Source organism: Perissodus microlepis, chromosome 23 (assembly GCF_051167445.1).
Source record: "Perissodus microlepis isolate ML-2025 ecotype Zambia chromosome 23, ASM5116744v1, whole genome shotgun sequence".
Lineage (NCBI taxonomy): Eukaryota > Metazoa > Chordata > Actinopteri > Cichliformes > Cichlidae > Perissodus > Perissodus microlepis.
Genome location: NC_140482.1, coordinates 22,276,608 through 22,299,106, shown reverse-complemented (window position 1 = coordinate 22,299,106; position 22,499 = coordinate 22,276,608). Strand labels below are relative to the sequence as shown.

General features: G+C 42.6%; 1 protein-coding gene across 5 annotated transcripts in view; it reads right to left on the bottom strand.

Moving 5' to 3' along the window:
• The window catches only part of LOC146361404 (tensin-1-like), a 121,638-nt gene that overhangs the window by 64,581 nt on the left and 34,558 nt on the right, over positions 1–22,499 (bottom strand). Inside the window, exon 1 of one of the 5 annotated variants that reach the window (XM_084921926.1) lies at positions 8,605–8,635. The exons of the other annotated variants lie outside the window; for them this stretch is intronic. The gene's annotated coding sequence lies outside the window, so the exon portion shown is untranslated. Of the gene's footprint in view, positions 1–8,604; positions 8,636–22,499 lie in introns of those variants that run through there. 5 annotated transcript variants of the gene reach the window in all.

The following is a 22,499-nucleotide window of genomic DNA, read 5'->3' as shown; positions in this document are numbered from 1 at the left end:
TAATATTAAAGAAATTAGAGGTGGCTCAAGACTTTTTGCATATATGACAAATAAACACTTTTTATTTAGCCATTTCTGCTTAATAATCCTGATATTAATATGTAACTTTAGTATAGCTTCCGTCTGAAACAAGCCATTATAGGTCCTGCCCCTGTCTTCTAATTGCCCCTCTTAAAAAAAAGGTTCTGATTGGCTGATTGGTAAGGCATTACTAACATAATCAAAGCACTAGAACTACTGCATGAGACCTGACCTGAGCTGGTACTGCTGGAGATTTTGTTTTCATGATCCGCTCCCTTTTTTGCCCTCATAGCAGAAGATTCTTGTACCATCCAAATACTTCTCTGCACAGGCAGCTGGAGGTTTCAGCTCCTTTTTGTCTCAGCATCCTTCCCCACTTTATGCTCAACATCATGTTTTCCTTTCAGTAAACAACAGCAGGTTTTACAACAAATGTGTCTACACCAGTACTAAAAACATGCAGAGCCAAGGGACAGTACCTGTTGCCAGACCTCCCAAGCAACAGTATCACTTGTAGCCTAATTATACTATCCCCTCAAAATTAGAGCCGTATTGCTTTCCTGATGTTGCAGTGTCACATGGAGCATCTTTAAATAGCAGTCAGGGCATCCCGGGCTAAACTGGGTTTCAAAACATTTTGTCCATAGTATTCATGGCAGGCAAGTATGTCCCCTAATAGTTTGTGTTACCCTCTGCACCACAAATCACTGATTACGATGCATAAACAGGCACCTCTCCAGCGAGCTGTATGACGTCCATCTGATTGTATTTACTTTAGTGTGTACAGATACATGCATGGTTAATTGAGTGCGTGCAGCAGCCACTATCCCAGCGCGCTGTGAGCTGACGGATGTTTACGAGGGCTTAGATGAGAGCGCGCTATCAGCATACAGCAGACGGGGGCAGGAAGGAAACGGCCATAATTAGTTTGCTCTGGGAAAACAAAGGACTCATTGACTTTGTAATGCTATCATCAAGCATATCAGAATACAGTAGCGGGATAACATCGCAGCAGAAAAGATCCCACCCAAAGCATGCTAATGTGCAATGTGAAGGCATCAATCCACCAGTCAGTGCTACCAAAAAAAGCATGAAGCAGGTCATCTATAGACGAAGCTGACCATACCACATTGTAGAGACACTGTTACCAGCCTTTTATTATACTAACTGCCAGGTTGTCTTACATACGGTAAGACTTTTCATATCAGGAAAGCCACACAGTTAAACTCAGCCCACAATCTGGGCTGATCAGCTGATCTAAATGATAGCCCACATTAGCCTCTTCTTGTCAAATCTCACAAATCATTTGTGAACTGCTGACAACTGCTGCAAAACTGCACCCTGCTTTGAAGACCGCCTTCCTTCGTTCATGTTGTGTCTGGCTTAATCGCTTTCATGTTGTCAATGACGCCTGCTCTGAACTGTTTTGCTGCTTCGCCACCTGCCCCAGGCTTTCAGTGTGGAGAGTTGAAAAGGGCCAAGAGGTCCTAGTCATATCATAAAATACAGAGCTTGCTTATTAGGTTTATGAGGCAATTACTTTTTCACACAGGACTAGGAAGGTTTGGATAGTGTTTTTTCCTTAATAATGGAATTCAATATTTAAAAGCAACATTCTGTATTCACTCAGGTTACCTTTGTCCGATATTGAAGTTTTTTTTAGTAATCCAAGACATGCAAATGTGACAAATATGCAAAAGATTTATAAAAATCAGAAATGGGGAAAATACTTTTTCACAGCACTGTAAATAGGTAAGGCTGCAGATTTACCACGACAGTTATTTTGGCTGTCGTGGTCCTGATTGAAGGCTTAAAATCTCTTTAAAAGACAAATTGTGTATTTTTCAGACTGTTTCTATTTGCCTCAAACCACCAAGATGATGGCTATCTGGTACTACCGAGTCCAAGTTTAGCCCTACCATATCATGGTTAACTATGTTTACACTGATTTTGCATGTGTATTGTGTAAATCAAAACTAAAGCTATTTTAAAGGCATAAATTTGTATCTTTTCTAAAATGTCAGTAAGCATTTTACTGACATTGGTGTAGTCATCAGCCTGTATATAGGCCTTTAGTGATTCTTACGCCTACACGTTTTTTTCAGCATCATTGCAGCAGTTTTATTATCTCTGTTATACACAGTGTAGATTCAAAGTGAAAAAGCAGCTTGCATGTAACTCTAGTGGACTTCAACAAAATGAGGAATCAACACCTTTCCCAATTCTATTAGAAGCTAACAGAACTCCCCAGCAGTTGACATATTTATGCTTTGTACTGGACGTCTAATATCTGAAGACAATGTTGTTATTGATTAATTGGTGCTGGTGATGCTACACGTCACTGAGCCCAAGAATGTCTGCCTTTATGTGCAGCTCACAGGTTCTGTCCTGGTGATGACTCCTTCCAGCACTGATCTAAAGCTTAGAAGGATTTGGACTTTGAGTCAAACGCTTACATCCAGACACCAAACTGTCTGAATCACATGTGTACAGGAGGTGCTACACTGCTGGCAGAGAAGAAATTACAAGCAAAACCTTCATAGCTGCTCATCTCAAATTCCTTCAAATACTGCAGCTCAGTGAGACTGAAAATCCTCAGCAGATCACCATGTGAGAAAGTGAAAGAATAGCTACCTCGTCCATATATGGCAGCTGCAGCTGGAAGGTCTCATGTGGTTTTTACCAGCTCAGACGGGTAAAGCACAGGAATCTCAGAGAGGCCCCACCACACGCTTCAGCATCCAGCCAGACTAACACATGAGGTTCATCCATCAGTGATTGTTTGTGCACCTCCATCTCAAAATCTGTGAAATTATCCAGCTCATTTAGCTGTTTTTGTAATGCCTGAGAAATGAAGCCCGTTTATCTGATCATTTCTCTTTATCGATGCATCTTCTGCAGCGGATCACTTACACTAAAAAATTCCTTGCAACTGGACGATTTCAAGGGATTCATGCTATGCTGTACTTGTTATCATATTTTCACCCCACCCAGAATTTACATGATCTTAAAAAGACCGTGACTCATTGTCCATTGTTGTACTCATGACCAAGCAAAGAGCATTCTTTGGCCTTTGCACAAGTTTCTTCAATTCGACTGGGTGGTCGACCAGACCACAAAGAACTCTCCAACAGCAAGATAGGGTCAAAGTGGGTTTACAGGGAGCTTATAATCACATCAAGTCACGAGGGGTGTCTGGGAAGCTACTGAGCTAGAACAAGGAGTCAACTGAGCCACTGGGGGACCCTCTGCAATCCCACCCCAGCTAAGAGGTCTTATTGAGGGGTGAACAGAGGTTAAGGTGGGCTGTTGAATTACAAAAATCAAACATCTCAGATGAGACTTGACACCTTCATGGTGCTGCCATTCTCTTTCTAGACCTCCTTTTGCCTCATACCAATAGAGTGGCAAATGCTGTAATGATTTCAGAAAAGTGTTGCTCAAGGAGGATTTATATGGGAATGGAGAACCTGGAATATCAAAGAAAGACTCTCAAACCCAATCCACCGAGCTGAATCATTGTATAATGAGTAAACACGTAGCACTCCGAGCAGGAAAGTGATGAGCTGTTTTTCATTCGGTTTGACAAACTTCAAACAGGCTGGAACAAGCATCCTCTGATAAGAGGAAGAGGAAGAGAGGAAGAATAAGGGCAGGATCATACTTGTTCACAGATGTGCCCACAAACAGCTGCAGCTAAGTAGTTCTTATTACACCACTTTTATATTTTTCACATCCATCATAACTCATTAAACATCAGGAACTTTAGATATCCAAGTGCCATCCATTTTGTTGTGACCATGTGGATGTGCCTTTGCAGACTGCTGTAGGATAAATACTGCACATTAGGGATGTGTACAAGTAATCAGGCACATGACTAAATGTTGCTGCTCTTGCTACTCAGCACCAGAAAATAGCAGTGAGTTAAATTACTTATTCGTGTTCTCTTAATGTACTGATAGTTAACTTTTGGATCTAAAAAGTTAATTTGTCAAGTATTTCTAGTTGAGCCTGCAGCCCTATCAGTTGGTGCATCTCTTCTTTTTCTCCATTGTAACGCAACAAAGTAAAAAAGAAGACAAATGACAGCAGCAGAAACCAGTGCAGTTCTTCAGTACTACAGAAAAATCATGGTTGTACGTAAGCTCACTGTCATGGTTGTACTTGGTCTCAACCTAAAATATACAAGCAGATATTTCTGTCTTTGCGACTTAAAATAACTACATGGTGGAACGCAAGGAAAGAATGCTAGCTGCTAGCACCGCTAACATTAGCCACCACAAACCAATCTGTGCGCAATGACATACACAGTGCAGCATTTAAAATATGTTTTGCTTATAAAAGACAGTGATTTAAAAGATTTTAAATCATTCTTAATTACACACAGAGTAATTTTACAGACATTGTTTAACCTAATCTATTGCACTGTGTCCAGTATGTAGTGTTTCTTATTTTGACTCTTAAACTTGACTCTTCAGCATTTTTATTTTCCTACCATTTCATCAACTAGGATATTTTCCACTGCAAATGCATCCTCCAAATAGACTCCAGGTCTAAATAGTCTAAGGTAAGGTTTCTTATCACTTGTAGATACCCTGGACAAATACTCAACACAGTAACAACTAATGGGAAGCTGCACAGGTGTCTAACATGATTGCAGTATAACACTGACCAGTAATTTACTCAGCACCTTTTGCATCGTTTGTTTCACCTTTTTCATTTTTCATTACTCTTACTTTTTGACTCTCTTAACTTGGAGCTGCTGTGTTTTGTCTTTTTTTTTTTTGCCCTTTTGCCTCTCCGATTGAGGGATAATGACTGTGATCTTGGTTCATCTACTTCATCCTAAGTGATGGCAGAAAGCATGCTTTTGCCACTGTGAATAAATCATCTCATTGGCTCCAATAAATCAGCCTGCCATGGGTCTGACCACATTCAAAATTCCTCAAGCACTCGTTCTGCCCACACAAGAGTCACTGCCGCATTGATGGCAGTTTGCCTGAGAAACTAAATTCTTCACTTTCCAAACGGGGGCCAAATAAGGACTGGAGCTCAAACAGGCCTTTTGGAGGGATTTATACATCGGCTGGGTTTCTGTTTTACTTGGAGGCCTAATAAATCCGCCGAGTCCTGTGATGCTGGAGTGCATGTTCCTGCTTTCCCAGTTTGACATTTTGACATAATGTCAAGTGTGTAATGCTCCATGTTCAACTGGGTGGCACTGTGTTGCTGGCAGCGGCTTGCTGGCAGCACTGAACGTCGTCTGTGGTTAAATAATATCTGAAAGGAGACTTAAATCAAACTGTAGTAAAATAATGGCAAAATAAAGGACTCGCTGCTGCCAAAGGAGAATACTGCATGGGGATAATTTGTCACTAAAATGCTCTCCATCACTTATAAGAGCCATTGCATCAAAGTCATGATTCAATATCCTTTAAAATGGACAATCCACTTTGTAAACATGGTATTTTGACTGAGCTGTTTGGTGGATATCTAAATTTGGAAAAGGACATTTTGAAAACCTTCAGTCTGGGGTGAACAGCTTCAGAGAGAATCCAAACAGGATGGAAAAGGGTGGTGTGTACATAGAACGTCTAAATAATTGTTTTTGCAAAGTAAAACACGCTATTCACCAGCTGGTTTGCACTCCATCAATGCCTGATAGCATCGCACAAACATGAGCTTCCATGAAAACCATCCTGTGATGGTTGAACAAACAATCAGACCGTGACAGGATGAAAACACGAAATCCACCAAGCGACAGCTTTCCATTTTTTTTCATGCCAAATCCACTGTTTAAATCTCGTGAATAACAAAAGAACAAGATTTTTTTTGCACACGAGAACAAAATCACTACCACATGGCTAACACACCATAAGTAAGCGTAAAACTTGTCCAACAGGCATAAGTGTTAGCGTCAACCCTAAATGGTTCAGACAAAGTTTACCACAACACCCAGGAGGTTATTTACGAGATCCATCTCACTGGATTGCCTTCACCAGAGAAGGCACGGCATTATTTCACCTCGAAACCAAGATGCTGATGTTATGTTTGAGGCCTGAGTGGACGAGCAAGAGGCCAAAGACCATGGATCACAGAGGAAGCAGCTATTTGATCATGGTCAACCCACAGTGAGTGGCTTGGCTACATCACCCCTTTGTACGGTTACAACCCAATCACTGCAAGCTGCAGACGACAAAATATCCCATTAAACATAGCAGTGATGAATATCAGATGTGCAACTGTGGTTCACTTTGGACACAGGTTGAAAACCTCCAACTCTCAAAGTCTGTCTTGGAGTTTTACGCACAGGGGGTATGATCGCACACCATAAAGGTTAGGTCATTTGATCGCGGCTTAAGTAGTGGAAGAGGTTTCACATTTGGCACAGATTTAATAACATGCAATAACACTTCAAAGACTGAGCTTCTGTGGAGGTCGAAAACAATCATGTTTTCATCATTAGTGGATTGCGCCAGTATTGGAGCGTGCAAATGTGCCTGTTCCTTACACCGTTTGCCTATCACTTCCTGTTTAATTAAGTGTGGCCGCAGGATGCCGTTTAACCACTAATGGCACAGTGAAGCAAGAATAAAGAAACAACGCCAAGCCAAAATCAATGATATACATGCAGAAAAATGCAATGAAATATAGGCTTACTAGAAGAATTGGTGAACACTCCTTTGCTATAAATTAGGCCTCAGTTTATGCATCTGTCTGCACTCTCCTTACAGAGTAAATCTCAAAGTAGATTGTTTGTGTTTTCTGGTAGTGAACTTTCCTTTTAATCTAAACTTGCTTTTGGGTTTTCCTCTCTAGCCCCTCACTTATTGACAGAAGTAAGCGAGCATGCTGAGTCGTTGCTATTTCAGCCACGTCCTCTTGTGGGACTACATGTTAAATGCCATCCTCTCTGGTCACTACTGCTTTTATAATACTTCCCAGCACATACTTGAGAGCTGATGCATCACAGTGGTTCTACCAGGCACACTTACTTTCTTTGTAGAAGCCCAGTGGATAACATCTTCGATCTAGAAAACAACTCTGATGCATGACATAGAAAAATAAAGGCTGTACCTGCACAGAAATCTAAGAGGAATTTGTAGTTGGGAAATAAAGTTCAGTGATATCCATGAAAGTTTCCCTTCTCTGATAAGTCAAAACATGATAAACCTAAAGGGAAAACAGACTTATACCGTATGATAAATAAAAGTTAGGAGGATTAGGGCAAGAGAACGAAAGCAGAAAAACATTTTACTTTGAGACTTACGATCAATTTAAAGGGGCAATTAACTCTAGATCAAATTGACACATTTGTCTTCTGGACAGTAGTGTTATTTATCCATCTATTCACTCCACTGTTTTAGTACCGGTGACCCAGCTTTGGTTACATCAGTTATAGAAATGGTACATGCCTTTTGATGTCCTAGGGGTTGGTATGACCCATTTGGCAAACAGGCCAAAGGGCTCATTTGGAACCGAAGCCAACGGAAGGGTGAAAGTGTTTAAAAAAACACTCAGAAGCAACGTCTTTTCCAAATATAATATTACCTAGTTATGTCACAATTCTTATAGATAGAGTGTAGCTTGCTAGCAGCTGTCATGAGTAGATCCATGCTTATTTTGTATTTAATTAGTTGCTTTGAGCTCCACAAAGCAAGTGCCTTTAAAGTTTTACTATCTTCAAGAGAAGGCAGATATCTCTTCAGTTAATATCTACCAAAATAATTTAGGTGGATATATGGTATGGAAGGGTCAACTTCCCCTTTTATTGGTGCAATCACAGGGCAAGAACACGATACATGCAATGTGATGTAATGTATTGAAATAGATTTCAATAAGTTCTCATTAAAATGATTTATAGTCTAAAAAGGGTTTAACTTTAACCATTTATCTCTTTTGTTAGTCTCTTTAAGCTTTAGCAACATCCTGACCACCTGTGTTTAACTGCCACTCTTGTGTTAGCTCAAGGTCAGAGCTGAATGACTACCATCACTCTGCATCCTCACTCAACGAAAGATAAACAAAGAGAATAAAACTGAAGGGAAAAAGGGAAGATGCCGTTACTTTTCTGCAAAGGTTCTACCTAAGAACTGCTCTGTTTTGCTCTTGCATTACCACAGCAGATGCAGGTCATGCTGAGAGAGAAAACACGTGTTCGCCCTCCTGTGTTGCTCCCTGACTTTGCTGCTACAAATCTCCGCTTGTCCAGTCATAAAAAGGTTCCTGAGCCCCCCCCCAAAGAAAATTGCAACTTACATGAACTCTGCCTGTCCCACTTCCCATGGGACCAACTTTCCCATGTGCATGTGGGAGAGTAGCCTACATCCAAAACATACAGAGAAAATCAGCTTTAACTGAAATGACATCCAAAAACATCCCTCTTGCTTGTAGATACATAACCCGGCAACTGCAGCAGCTTCTTTACGAGTTTAGAGAAACAATTCTCATCTCAAGACCTTTTAAGCCACAAAAGAAATAATTTTATAACCCAACAAACTTGCTAAACACACCATTTATTCGAATTGCAGACCAAGTACATTGCAAATGAATCAGTCTGTGCATCTTAAAGTCTGCTCTTACCTGCACACTGGTGCCACTTTTTCTCACGCTCTCTCTTCTCTCCCCCTCTGCCTTGTTTCTACCTCTGCATTCTCCCTGCCCTCAGACCCCCCTCCCTCTCTAGGAGAGAGAGAGAGGGCAACAGAGGGAGTACCAAATACAGACACTTTCCTCCTCCAAACGCGTGCCAGAACTGCTACTGAACTCGATTCTGTGTATATGAGTGCTCACATGTGGATGTCTGTGCAGCTTGGACTGGACCAGGATACACTCTTTATACTGCTGGCTTTGATTCCTCTTTTCAACTGCCAAGAAATGTTGAAACACGCTATATAAGGCCAAGAGAGTGGCTTGGGGCTCCTTATGATTCCGGTACCCAAAACGAGAGAGCAAAAGACGTCTGGGGGCAGACAGTAACTGTATCCCTCTGTATCCCTCCCTCTGCTCACCCGCTCCTACAGCCTATCTCTCTCTCTCTCTCTTTTTCCTCCTCTCTCCTGTTCCTCATAGATTCTCTGTAGTTGCTGACACATGCTTGACAGAAACTGAGAGGCAGAGTGGGAAGAAAGAAAGAGTAACTTTCCTGGGGGTTTTTTGCACTGCAGAAAACTCTCATCAGTTCACATTCATCAGTATTAATTGATATTACGATAAAAAACAATATGTCAATACTATTAAAACATTTCTTGTGTTGCTTTCGTTATGGCCATACCTTTATATGAACTATTACTTTATCATTGTTTGGTATCTCACCGATGTCATGATCCTGGCTTTTTTAACCAGCAATTGGGGTTTGGGGTTCCTTTTTTTTTTTTTTTTTTTTAAAAAAAAAAGGGTTTATTTATTATTAAATAAATTTTTCTTAATCCTGGGTTTTGGTTTCAGGAAATCGTTTTCAGTTAGTAATTTGCTTACGCATTAGTTTGTATAGGGTTTTGTTATTTCTTAGCATTCCCTTCTGTGTCAAGTTTGTATGTCAGTGTCACTGTCTCAGTGTTCGTTACTTCCTGTTTTATTTTTGCTAGTCTGCTGTGTTGTTTGCCTTGTTTGATTTTGCTTCCTCTTGTCTCATTAGTTAGTTCTCTAGCATATCGAGACTATCTCTCCACACCGTTACATATTCCATATGTACGGGGTACGACCCCCCTTGGTCGTGGCGTGTGGATATTTCTTTAAGACACTCCGGCACGCCCGGCTACGCCCCACAGCTCACGTATAAAACAGCTGTGCAGACGTGACACCGGTGATTGTTTGATCTCCACTTGTGTTGTGTGTGTGTGTGAGTGCCTTGAGAGTGCTGTATGTATGTGCGTCCGTCAGGAGCGTGCTTCGGCATCCTCCGTGGGCGCTGCCTCTCCCCTGGTATTCCCCGGTGTTCCCCTGGTAGCCCCGGTATTCCCCCAGTATGCCCTGGTGTTCCCCGGTATTCCCCTGGTATGCCCTGGTATCCCCTAGCTTGGTTCCCCCTAGCTGGCCCTTTGAATCCCCTTGGTTGGTCTCCCTTCCCCGGCTTATCGCCTCGAAAAAAAGGCTAGCCAGCTAGCGAGTAGCTCAGCTACAGTGAGGAAACACGGCAGGGACACGGCTTCAGCGTTCAAGCATACGCTGTCACCTGGGCAATGTGCAGCAATGTGCGGCTTCAGCGTTCCAAGCGTTCGCTGTTGGCCTGCTTAACACTGTGGGGAATAAACAGTAGGGAATTGGTAAGTACAAAATATTTATGACCACAATTTGAGCCCATAGACCTCGCTGTGTCTGATACGTCAGCCAGCGAGTGAGTGTTCCGTCTTCCCGTCTGGAGCGCCATCCACATATCGCGGATTTCTGTCACAGCGATGGCCAGCTGCTGTGCTCGAGTGGTTTGGTAGGCTGTGTTCCCCTGGCGTTTTGCCCTCGTTCGCCGGCTTACACGCCAGTCTCACCTCGCTGCGGCGAGTGGCATTTCTCCAGCCTAGTATAGCCTGTTCTTTCTGGCGTGTTGCCCACAGTGCGCAGTTCACACGGCCAGCAGGGCTCCTGTCATTGCTCGAGTGGGGCGGCTTCTTGGCTCTGACTGCAGCTTAAGCCGCCGCCGCCACTGCTGCTGCTGTGTTCCCCTGGTGTATTGCCTGCGCTTCGCTGGTTTACACGACAGCCGGACCTCGCTGTGTCTGATGCGCAGCCAGCGAGTGAGTGTTCTCCAGCCTGCAGCGCCAGGCTCCCCGCAGGCGGTTCACCGGTTACACGACAGCTGGGCCTCGCTGTGTCTATGCCAGTCAGCGAGTGTGTTGTGTTCCAGCATGCGGCGCCGGCTGTACTCGAGTGTCTCGTCCTCGAGTTCACTCTTGCGGCTCCCCGGTCTATGGACGGCGCTCAGCAGCCGCTGGGGCCACCTGCGGGTCGCGTCCCTGGCTTGGGCCTCCTCTCCAGCAGCTGCACTGCAGCTGGCGGGTGTGTTCCCCTGGCGTGTTGCCCGCATTCGCCGGCTTACACGCCAGTCGGGCCTTGCTGTGTCTGATACGTCAGCCAGCGAATGTGTGTTCTCCAGCCTCCTTTAGCCAGTCTCTGTCTGGCATATAGGCTGCTGCGGCTGCAGGCTGTGCTCCCTTGGCGTATTGCCGCATTCACCGGCTTGCCTGCTGGTCGGTCCTCGCTGTGTCTGATGCCTCAGCCAGCTAGTGAGTGTTCCCCAGCCTGCGGCGCTGGCTCCCAGTCTGGGGTTGCCCGCTTCTTGCAGGGTTGCGCACCCAGTAGGGTCCCCTCTCAGCTACACTTCCTCTCCTCTCTCTGCTCCTGGGATTCCAGGTTCGGACCCTGGGCAGAAGACTAAGGCTCCAGCTGGAGATCCTTGGGGAGCGTACGCACAGGCCCGTCCTAGCCGACCGCCCGTGCTTCTGGCATTCCGTCGCTCCAGTCGCGTGCCATGGGTTGTGCTTGTCGGACCTTGTTGTGTCTGATATTTCAGCCAGTGAGTGAGAGGTCCCCAGCTTGCACTGCTGGCTCCCTGTTGGTGCTTGCCTGTGTGTCACGGACTTACACGGCCAGCACGGGGACACCCAGTAGCTGGGACTGTCTGTCTGACCTCGAGTGTCTCGTTGCGAGTTCACTCTTGAGGCTCCTCTGTCTGCGGACAAGCACGTGGTGACGGTGCTGGGGGTGGACCTTCAGGTCATCGCCTTGCTCAGCCCTCCACTTACACAGGCTAGGCTGCCAGCCCCCCCTCCCTGTCTGTCTACAGCTTGGGGCGGCTTCGGCTTTGAGGATGGATGGGTCACATCCCAAGCTTCACCTGCAGTTGCTGGCTGTGTTCCCCTGGCGTGTTGCCCGTTTCGCCGGCTTACACGCCAGTCAGACCTCGCTGTGGCGAGTGAGAATTCTCCAGCCTGTAGCGCCGACTCTCTGTCTGGCATTGCCCGCATGTCGTAGGCCTATGCGACCAGCGGGATGCTACTTGGCAGCTCGGTGTGCCGCGTGCCCTGGCGGTCTGCCTCGCGGTTCCCGAGCTGACCTTGAGCGGCCGATCACTTGCGGTCCTGCATCCTGCATGACCGGTTCAAGCCAGTCTAGCCTCACATTGCGAAGCCCTGACCGGGGTGGTGTCTCTATTGGTGCCTTATCACTGACTCCCGGCACCTTCACTCTCGGCGGTTCGGTTGCACTGTCTCCTCACGGGGTGTCTTACAGAGATACCCCGTACATATGGAATATGTAACGGTGTGGAGAGACCTTGGTTCTCTTAGTGAGAGACTATCTCTCCACCATCAGGCTGCTCGGAGACGCGTCCCGATCAAACTATCACCGGTGTCACGTCTGCACAGCTGTTTTATACGTGAGCTGTGGGGCCGAGCCGGGCATGCCGGAGTGTCTTAAAAGAAATATCCACACGCCACGACCAAGGGGGGTTGTACCCCGTACATATGGAATATGTAACAGTGTGGAGAGATAGTCTCTCACTAAGAGAACCAAGGTTACACCGTAACCGTACGACTTTGTTCACCTGTGTCATGTTTTCACCAGCTGTTTCTTGTGTAATTAGGGAGGAGCTGTGTTCTCTCTAATTACATTGTGTGCATTGAACCCTCAGTTTTTCGCAGTACCTTGTTCTGTTGCACTGATTGCACTGTGTGTCTACCTGAATGCTTTATTCATCACTTGAGTTTCTGTTTTTTGGGATTTTTCCCATGCCTAAATAAAAGTTAGTCAATTGTTTATTAAGTTTGCCTTCAAGTCTACATTTTCAATTCAATTCAATTTTATTTATATACCGCCAAATCACAACAGCAGTCGCCTCAAGGCGCTTTACATTGTACAGTAGATCGTACAATAATAGATACAGAGAAAAACCCAACAATCATTTGACCCCCTATGAGCAAGCACTTTGGCGACAGTGGGAAGGAAAAACTCCCTTTTAACAGGAAGAAAAACTCCCTTTTAACAGCAGATGGCCGCCCCTTCCCGGCAGAACCAGGCTCAGGGAGGGGCGGCCATCTGCTGTGACCAGTTGGGGTGAGAGAAGGAAGACAGGCTGAAAGACATGCATTTTGGGTCCAGATTTTCTAAGAAACATGACAACTGACTATTTTAGGTCAATGTGTGCAGTACTGAAGTAGTAACCCTTTGCTCTGTAAAACAGACCGAGCTTAAATGTTTAATTTGAATATACTTTTGTTTTATTTTCTTTGACTTGTCCAATTCAGAATTTGTTGTAGGACAAAAGGCAGAAAACAACCTGGACAGGTTATGGGTACATGACAGGGCTAACACAGAAAGACAGATCACGCTCACTTTCACATCTACAGTCATTTTAGAATTGCAAATTAATCTAACCCATGCACGGACTGTGGGTGGAAGCTGAGAGTACCTGAGGAAACCCACGGAAGCCCCGGGAGAACATGCAAACTCCAGTGCAAGGCGCCTGGCCAGCCGGTTGTTTCAAAGGCTCCAGTGCTAACCACTGCACCATCATGCTGCCTTAAAATGCACAAATAGTATGCAAACAGAACATTTTTCACTCTGACTTGAAGAAAAGCTACAGTTGTACTTTTGCCCATAAAAATGCGCAGACATGCACACTGACTCCAGAGCAAAGAAACATAAGGTCAACAAACAGGCCATCTCAAGATCCTTCTGTTCTAAAATACTTGTAGAAAAATATTTGGCTGACTCCTTCGGGGTTTCAAGCTCATGGGATGAACTTAGCTCTTGACCTCCAGACAAGGAATGGTAAATAGGGCCATCAGTCATCTGCTAGCGCCCGGTTATTAGACCGTCTGTACCATTTGTCTGCCAACGCTATCTCCCAACTACTGCGCTGCATCTATACTGCTGAAGGGTGTTGCTACGGAGACGTGCTGTGATGGCTCTTTGATGTGACGCGTTTGCACCAGGGAAACAGAGTAGCTTCTGTGAGGGCTGCTGAGGAATGAGGAGGCTTGGCTCTGGCAACTTTGTGCATGTGTGTGTCTCATCACTTTCTCTCTGCCTCACCTCTGCTACCTCTCTGTCTCTCTCTCACTTTCATGCTTGGCTTGATGCTCTCTTTTCCATACCAACATTCTTGTACGCTCCTCATCCCTGCTTCTGTGCACGTCTTACTGTGTTTTTGGTCTTGCTCCACTTTCTCCCTTTTGGGAGATAAAGCAGATAAAAGAGGAGAACCTTAGAAGGAAAAAGCCTGTACAACAACACCACTAAAAGGAGCCATGAAAGGCTGTTCTGTGCTAAATTTGAAAAAGTGAATTTGAGGTCACTTATTACCAGCGTTAGTGCAATAGCTGATATATCCTTTTTCACCTTGTTCATCAGTGCATGAGTGTCTGCGTCAAGGAAAAATGCGATCTTGGAGACAGGTTGTTTTAGTGCGAAGAACGACAAAGTTACTTTTGAATACTCTTGAAATGTCTTTCTTTGGAAAGCTTTTGTCTACACAGTGGCATCGCAGTTTTGCAAGATGAAGTAATGGAGCGTCTACATATAGCCATGTAGTTAAGATCAAAATAAAGCTTGTTTGGAGTCTGTTAAAAGAGACAGAATTCATAGCTTTCAGCATCCATCTATCCATCCATTTTCTTCTGCTTATCCATGGTCACTGTTTGAGTTCAAAGATTACAATTGAGTTCTGTCTCCTCACCCCTCCCAGTTCAGGCACTTAATCCTATGCGGTGGATGCTATAAGACAAACATGCTTTACTCAGCCAAGAGAGATCAAAAATATTAAATTTAGACTGTACCCCATAACACCGACCAGCATGTTTCTACTACTGCTGGAATCAGATTTGGATTCGCCTTTTTGTGGAAAGTTGTCAATCTGCTGTTTACCTCAGCTGTCAATGCTGGATGAGAAGTGTCCACCTTTTATTTGCTTTGCAAGAGGCTGTAAAACTTTGTGAAAGCAGTCTGACCCTGGTCAGTGAGTCAGAGAAGCTCACTTCTGATTCATGGCAGCATTACTTAGCTCACCTAAGCTTTACTTACTGATAACTTCTGTTAGCTGCTGTTCGCCAGTGCTAGTAAACTAACAGATTTGGTCTTTTTATAGTGTTCTTTCATTAGTTATGTATTTCTATGAAACAAAGACATAAAATACTCCACATAATAAGAAGAATTGCAAAAACATGCTTCTTACAAGCCCAGGAAAACTAGCGTTCATAAGCAGTGGCTTTCAGGAATACTTCTCAGGAGTAAGGCCACACCATTTAACATGTAGCTGATCATTTGTGACTTTCAGAGACATAATTTTGAAGCATTTTAAAGTTTTAACAAACATGAAACAAACTTGGTGTCATTTTGTTTGGTTGTATGCATCACAGTTATTGTAGTCTTGTGTGTGGAGCACAGCTGGGCCATATACAAATTGAATGAGAAGTTCCCTCTCTATAATTATTCTTGCAAACAATTAATACAGAAGCAAAGGAAGTAAGCTGAAACAATAGGAAAAGGTGAAACTTCCTGTAGAAAACCTGTTTGTATTTGTTTCCTATTCCCCCACTACCTCTTCTCCTGTTTTTCCATTGGTGCATATTTCTTAGCATTTATTTAGAAGAAGACCACAGCAAGTTATTGACCCTTCAAGAGCAAGTATTACATTTTATGGTTCTGTGTTGTGTCACAGGTTGCATGTGCAAGCATAATGGGGCTTAATTTGGAGGAAATGTTTCCATGTTTGTGGATAAAATAAATATTTAAATTAGCAAGAATGCTAACCCTGTGGCTCTTTTATGCCTGGCTACTGTCTAGCTGTTAGTCAGTGTAGCTACAAAGGTTACACGGTAGGTATTAGCTAATGCAAATGTAGTTAAACTGAAATGGTTTTAGTGGTTCTATGCAAATGTAGCCAAAGTTTACAGAGAAGCAAGAGTGTTTCCATGAGTCGATCTGAATTTCTGAACTGCAGACAAACACACACTTTCTAAGTTACATAAATAGCGCCAAGTTTTACAGGAGGTGATAAAACGGGGTTCTAACCATGCATCTTATGACATTAAAGAGCTTCTGTGTTGCATTTTATAGACCATGTCATTTGCCAGAGGTCTAATTACAGGACTCTCCCAGTTTTCACACATCCACACATGTTAGGATGTGGATTAAAATGTTTGGATGCCAGGATTATAAGCTCAGACCTCAAAAACCCTTGACCTCAAAACTCTTCACTGGAGGAGACTCAGCTTAGCTTTTGTTAGGCTTAACTGAGGTAGGAATGCACATCCATAGACTCTTGCAAACTGTGCTTAAAGGACATTGTTTTTTTTGTCTAAATAAAAGTATCTTTCTGTTGTGGATAAAGATCCCAAGAGCTTTCTGATATCAGTTTAAAGTTTTGCTCTGAAATGCTGCCTATGTTATGTAAGCTCAGGCTGACTGACATGGATTTCTTGCCAGAAGAGATGAAATGGGACTGTCGAAGTCTCCTCACAGCAGTAATATCCCCAAGATTTTCTTTCACATGACAAAGGAGAGATTAGAGTTCCTAAAAATAGCGACTGGATTGCCAGATCTTCTGCCAAACCTGAGCAGCTTTAAGACAAGGCTGCACTTTCAAAGCTTGGGCTTGTTAACCAAAAGCCAAGTGTCTTCTTCTCACCCTATTTGAGACAGAATAAATGAAAAATTATAAATAGGGCATATGTGGCTGAGAAACTAGTGACAAAAGATGAATACATGAACCAGAATATGCTTGTTTGGTTTTAAAATGGCCTCATTATTTTATTCTTTGAATGCAATTATGACTCACTCATCATGACATAATGTCTTACCCTTGTTGCAGCTCCAGAATCTGTGAACATCTGCAACTACAGGAAGTGGAAAAGCCTGATTGCTAGAGCACATTGTTCAGCTTCAGCTTCAGGCTGAAGCCTGAAGGCTTCAGCTTCAGCCTGTCCATGCCTGGCATGGACAGGCTGGATGGTGGCGGTTAGAGATTGTCTCTACCTGCAGAGTATCCCAAAAAATAGCGTAGCATTTTCAGTGGGATAAAACGCTACATCCAGATAAACAGAATCATCTTTTTGGATCTTTACCTGGATGACTGAGCATGTATCAAGATACATGTAGAGCAACTGCATTAGCAGCAGAAAACTGTCCTCAGAATAGTATCTCTATAATATTGAGATAATATTCTTGATTTAATGTTTGCTAACAAAGAATATCCCCCAAAACAATTTAACTTTAGGTGGGCTTTTTTTCTTTTTTTAGTCTCATTTACATATATGACATCTGTAGTCTTGCCCATATTCTGTCAATTTAAGGCACTTCAATTCCGTTTTATTCATATAGCAACAATTCACAAGAATCACCTCAATGTGCTTTATATTGTAAGGTAAAGACCCAACAGTAATATACAGTCAGAAAAAACCCTATGAACAAGCACTTGGCAACAGTGGGAAGGAAAATCTCCCGTTTAACAAGAAGAAACTTCCAGCAGAACCAGGCTCAGGGAGTTTGATAGTTGCTAACAATTAAATACAATAGTTTGCGTAATACAAAATAGTGAATGATAGAAGGTGAGTCAAAAAGAAACACACTCCGTTCACAGTCTACATTCAAACCTACAGTCAAGTTAGAATCACCATGTCTTTCTACTCCACACCAGATCGGCCCCAGTTGGCTGGTGGAACAGATCAGTGCTAGCCATCACACTACTGTGCAGCTCCAATTGAAAAGTTTACCTTAAAACCACAAGGACTAATGGCACTATTTCAAGACTTTTATGACATTTGGGTAAGTCAGAAACATGACAGCCACAGTTTGGAGTTGACTCTATAGCTATACTGTGCCTGTAGTTTGATGCTTAGCAACCCTAACACAATGGAATTCCCTTTCTGCCAATTTAGAAATCCATCAGCTAGTCAAATGATTCAGACTATTATTTTTCAGCAGTTTTGGTGGACTTTGCAGCTATCTGGGCCAAGAATTCAAATCCCATTTTCTGGTCACTATTTACAGAGGCAGCTAAATTAAATAACGCTAATAGACGATGCTAATCAAAAGCTAGTCAGCTACCTTTTGGCATTTCAGCAAACACAATACTCCTTTTTACTTCACACTGACTGATGTCAAAGATTGGCCAATCAACTCAGATTATAAGCAGACCATAAAGGTTCCGATACCAAAAAGTTTGTTCCTAGCCTACAGAATGTGCATGTTCACATGCAGATATCTGTTTATAGAGATTATCTTTCTGTGCATATTTTGAATGTTTTACTGCTTGACAAACCAGAGATTTCCTAGTACTTCAAGGTTTTTCAACCAAATTTGTCTTGCAGCTTAGGTAGAATTGCAGCAGTAAATATGTCAGACAGGACCACATGAATTTAGTACAGAAAAAAGACACAAACGGGTAAACAAAATTTTATAAAGCATTCTCCAACATTGTTGTTTATATGAGAAATATTCAAACTTCTTGTACTTTCCTCGTCCAACCCCTTCCCATCATTCCTCTCTGCCAAAACCTTTCCCTGCCAAACCTCGCCCTGTGTCTTCCAACCCGCCAGCCCATCGAACAGCACAAACCACTGCAAGAGCATTCCTGGAAGCTCCTCCAAGACATGGCAGGGATAAATCATGAGGAATAATGAGGGCTTGTTTCCATGGAGGGTGAGCGAGAACAGAGAGCTTACAGATGCTGTGCTGTCCAGTCATCAAAACAAGACAAACACGCATGTACTCAAGCGGAGAGATGATATGCTACTGGGTGGATCTGTTTGCATAATTCTGTTGCACTGATGCCAGACTGAACTGAGAGGCAGTGATTTACATCCTAAAAGAATTAAGCCAACTGAAAAAGTACTCTAAAAACGTTGGAAATGCAGTCCTTGAAACATAGGTACATACTACTTCCATAAATATAGTTTAAGTCCACACAGTAGACAATTTATTAGGTACACCTGTTCAACTGGTCGGTAATTCAAATATCTAATCAGCACGTCACATGGCTGAAACATATGTGTAGGCATGTAGACACAGTCAGGACCACCCAGTGAACCTTGTGAATCAGAATGGGGAGGAAAGGTGACTTTGAACGTAACATGGTTGTTAGTGCCAGATGGTCTGGACTGAGTATTTGTGGACTCTCCTGATCTACTGATTTTCCCACACAACCATCTCTACGTTTTACAGAGAACGATCTGAAAAAGAGAAAATATCAGGTGAGTTCTCTGTGCAAAATGGCCTTGTTGACGCCACAGATCAGAGCCAGACTCCTTTGAACTGACAGTGAGGCAACAGTACTTTTAAATGGCCACTCGTCATAATTGAGGAATACAGAAGAGCATCTCTGAATGCACAACACATTGACTCTAGAAGCATATGCAGCAGAACGTCACACCATGTGCTGCTCCTTCCAACTAAGAACAGGAAACTGAGGCTACAGTTCACCAAAGACAGACAACAGAGGTTTGGCCCAGTCTGATGAATCTCAATTTCTTTTGTGCGGTGAATCTTAAAACCCAGAATAAACAAATAGATTAAAATACTGATACTAGCATGAGATAGACAATATTTTAACATTAATGACATACTTTGACTTCTAGTTTGAAAAAGATAAAAAAAAATAAAGGTGTTGGAAATTTCGTGTCTATTTCGGCAAGTAGGGGCAAGAATCACAGAGTTACTTAAAGGATGATATTTTCATAATACATTGATAGTATGGTGGTATTATGATCCCGTGATCATGGGATATAACCTTATATGTGTACAGCTAATGACAAAAAAATACTCCTAAAAGTGATTAAGCACGTCAGGTGTTACTTCTATACAAAATAATTTACATTACTAGTAAAGTATTGCATGTATGTCTTAAAAAATGAAATTTGGTGCAACTTTATCACTAATGTAAGGAAGTGATATAGGATATATTGCTGTACTGATATTATGCCCCACTCCAAAGAAAGGTCCACAGCAATGGCTAATCAAGTGTCAACCACCTATTTGTCTAAAACTAATGGGATGTATTTACAGTGGAACCCCGACTTACGAAATTAATTCGTTCCCGAGGGTCTTTCGTAAGTCGAAAATTTTCGTAAGTCAAAGCACCCATCGCGCCTTTTGAGTGAACGATAGGCTACAAGCTAATTGCTAACTGCAACAACAATACGTCGTTCAAGTGGAACAGCGAAGCGCAAGTACGAAAGCCAAGGGGGTTGTCACATAATTCAGAAGGCATTGTGGGCATTGTAGGCATTCTGGGCTCAGCCAATCAGAGCCAGCGGATTTCATTACACGGGCATTTTGCCGTAACACAGGCAGAAATATTGCCGTTAAGTGCCTTCGTAACTTGAATTTTTCGTTAAATGGGGTATTCGTAAGTTGGGGTTCCACTGTATTTATATTTATTCTTATTATTACGCTTTTACATTTTGCTTAACACATTTTTTCCAACTTCACAAATTATGACCTCGCAACGGCTTTTTTTAAAAACTTCTGAATAAGTGGTGACAATAGTGGGATATGTACAGTCCCAAGAGCAGAAAGTGGCAAAGCACACAATAACGGCAAAAAGTGCCAGGTAACCAAAAATAAATAAACAAACAACAAGTGATAGAGCCATGGAAAGTAAGTTTGTTGTTTTCAAGTGTATCAAGTGTTTGGATGCACTAATTTGTTTTCAGTGACAATAAAGATAAACAGTGCAGAACTTTGTAACTGTTTTTCAAAGTGCTATACTATTATTATTATTATTATTATTATTATTATTATTATTATTATTATTATTAATACTCTCATTTATCAGGTGGTCACAAACACTACTCCAAATTAATATCTATTTAAAATTGTTAAACATTGTTTATCTGAAGCTCAGGTTGAAAGAGAGAGAGAGGTGTGAGGAATCAACACAGGAGTCTTCTGTCTAACAGAGAGCCTCTGTTTCCAACACTCAGCCTAGGTGTCCTGGCAGACTTTAGGCAAAACGCCAGCCACTGTGCAAACAAGTCTCCTCATCAACATAGGTGCAATACTGGCAGATAGAAGCCTGTGGAGTTTGTCTTCTGTGTGCTGTGGAGCATCCTCAGAGCTCTAATAACAGACATCCGCAGCGAGATGACTGTGGTCAAACAGAAAGAACGGAAAGAAAAACAGAACATGAAAAGGAGCCAGAAACTATTAGCTGCCTTCATCAAGGCATGTTAGTGGATGTCTGTCTTTTGTATGTTTATACTGACATTTTCATAAGCTTTAAAAGTTAATGACTGAACTGCATGTGGTTACTGACTTTCAACATTTCGCAGAATTAGGCTAACTGTTTCACTGACAACAAGATTACAGCGGTGTTTGCAAAATGGTTTATGGACGTTATGGAAGAGCCCAAAAAATTTTCAGTACTATGTATTTCCTTATATTTTGTGATAAAAAGTATATAAGGCAAAAACAGAGTTTGTAAAATTGTAATTAGCTTGAAAGTCAATACTTGGTGTGACCATCTTTATTCTTCAGCACAGTCTGAACTCTCTTAAGCAGCTTTCTCATCATTTCTTTAAGTCGTCTTCAGGAATAGTTCTCCAGGCTTCTTGAAGGACATTCAAAGCTCTTCTTTGGATGTTTCTGCCTTTTGTTCTGTTCTCTGTCAACATGATCCCACACTGCTTCAATAATGTTGAGGTCCGGGCTCTGGGGAGGCCGATCCATGACTGATGGTTTTCCACGTGTGTTTTTCTATCCAGGTATGATTTTACTGCATTGGCAGTGTGTTTGGGATCATTGTCGTGCTGAAAAAGAAAGCTGTTTCTAATCTGATGTTTTCCAGATGGTATTGTGTGGTGGATCAAAAATCTGATGGTACTTTTCTGAGTTCATAATTCATCAATTTTGACAAGATCTCCAACACCACTGACTGAAATGCTGCCCAAACTGTATCAGAGAGTCCACCATGTTTTACAGATGGCTGTAGACACTCATTGTATTTCTCTCTTGATCTCCTCCAAACACACAATGATTTGAACAGATTAAAAAAAAACTTGGATTAATCACTCCATCAGATCTTTCGCCCTCATTTTCAATACAGTTCTTGTGCAGCTGTCATAGCTCAGTCTTTTCTCCCAGTTTCCCTCCTTTAAGAATTGCTTCCTGATGGCCACCCTTCCACTGAGACCATTTCTGGTGAGGTTTTATTGAACAGTAGATGATCAGCTGAAGGTCCACATGAATTTCTCAGGTCCTGTATCAGGTCTTTGCTGGATTTTTCCTTGTTTCTTAAGCACATGGCTTTCTGAATACTGTTAATCTGTTGTAAATAGTATTTTTAAACCTGACACATCTTCTTTGCCCCTCCGCTTGTCCTCAAAATTTATTAAGGATATCTTGCATACCATATATCAGGTTTTTGACATAGCACTGGTTCATATCTTAGGTTAGTAGCCTTTTTATGCTTCAGTGACTCACAGGTCAGTGTTAAGCGCCTTAACAAACAAAAAACATTTGTCTATAAATGGTCAGCTACAAGGACT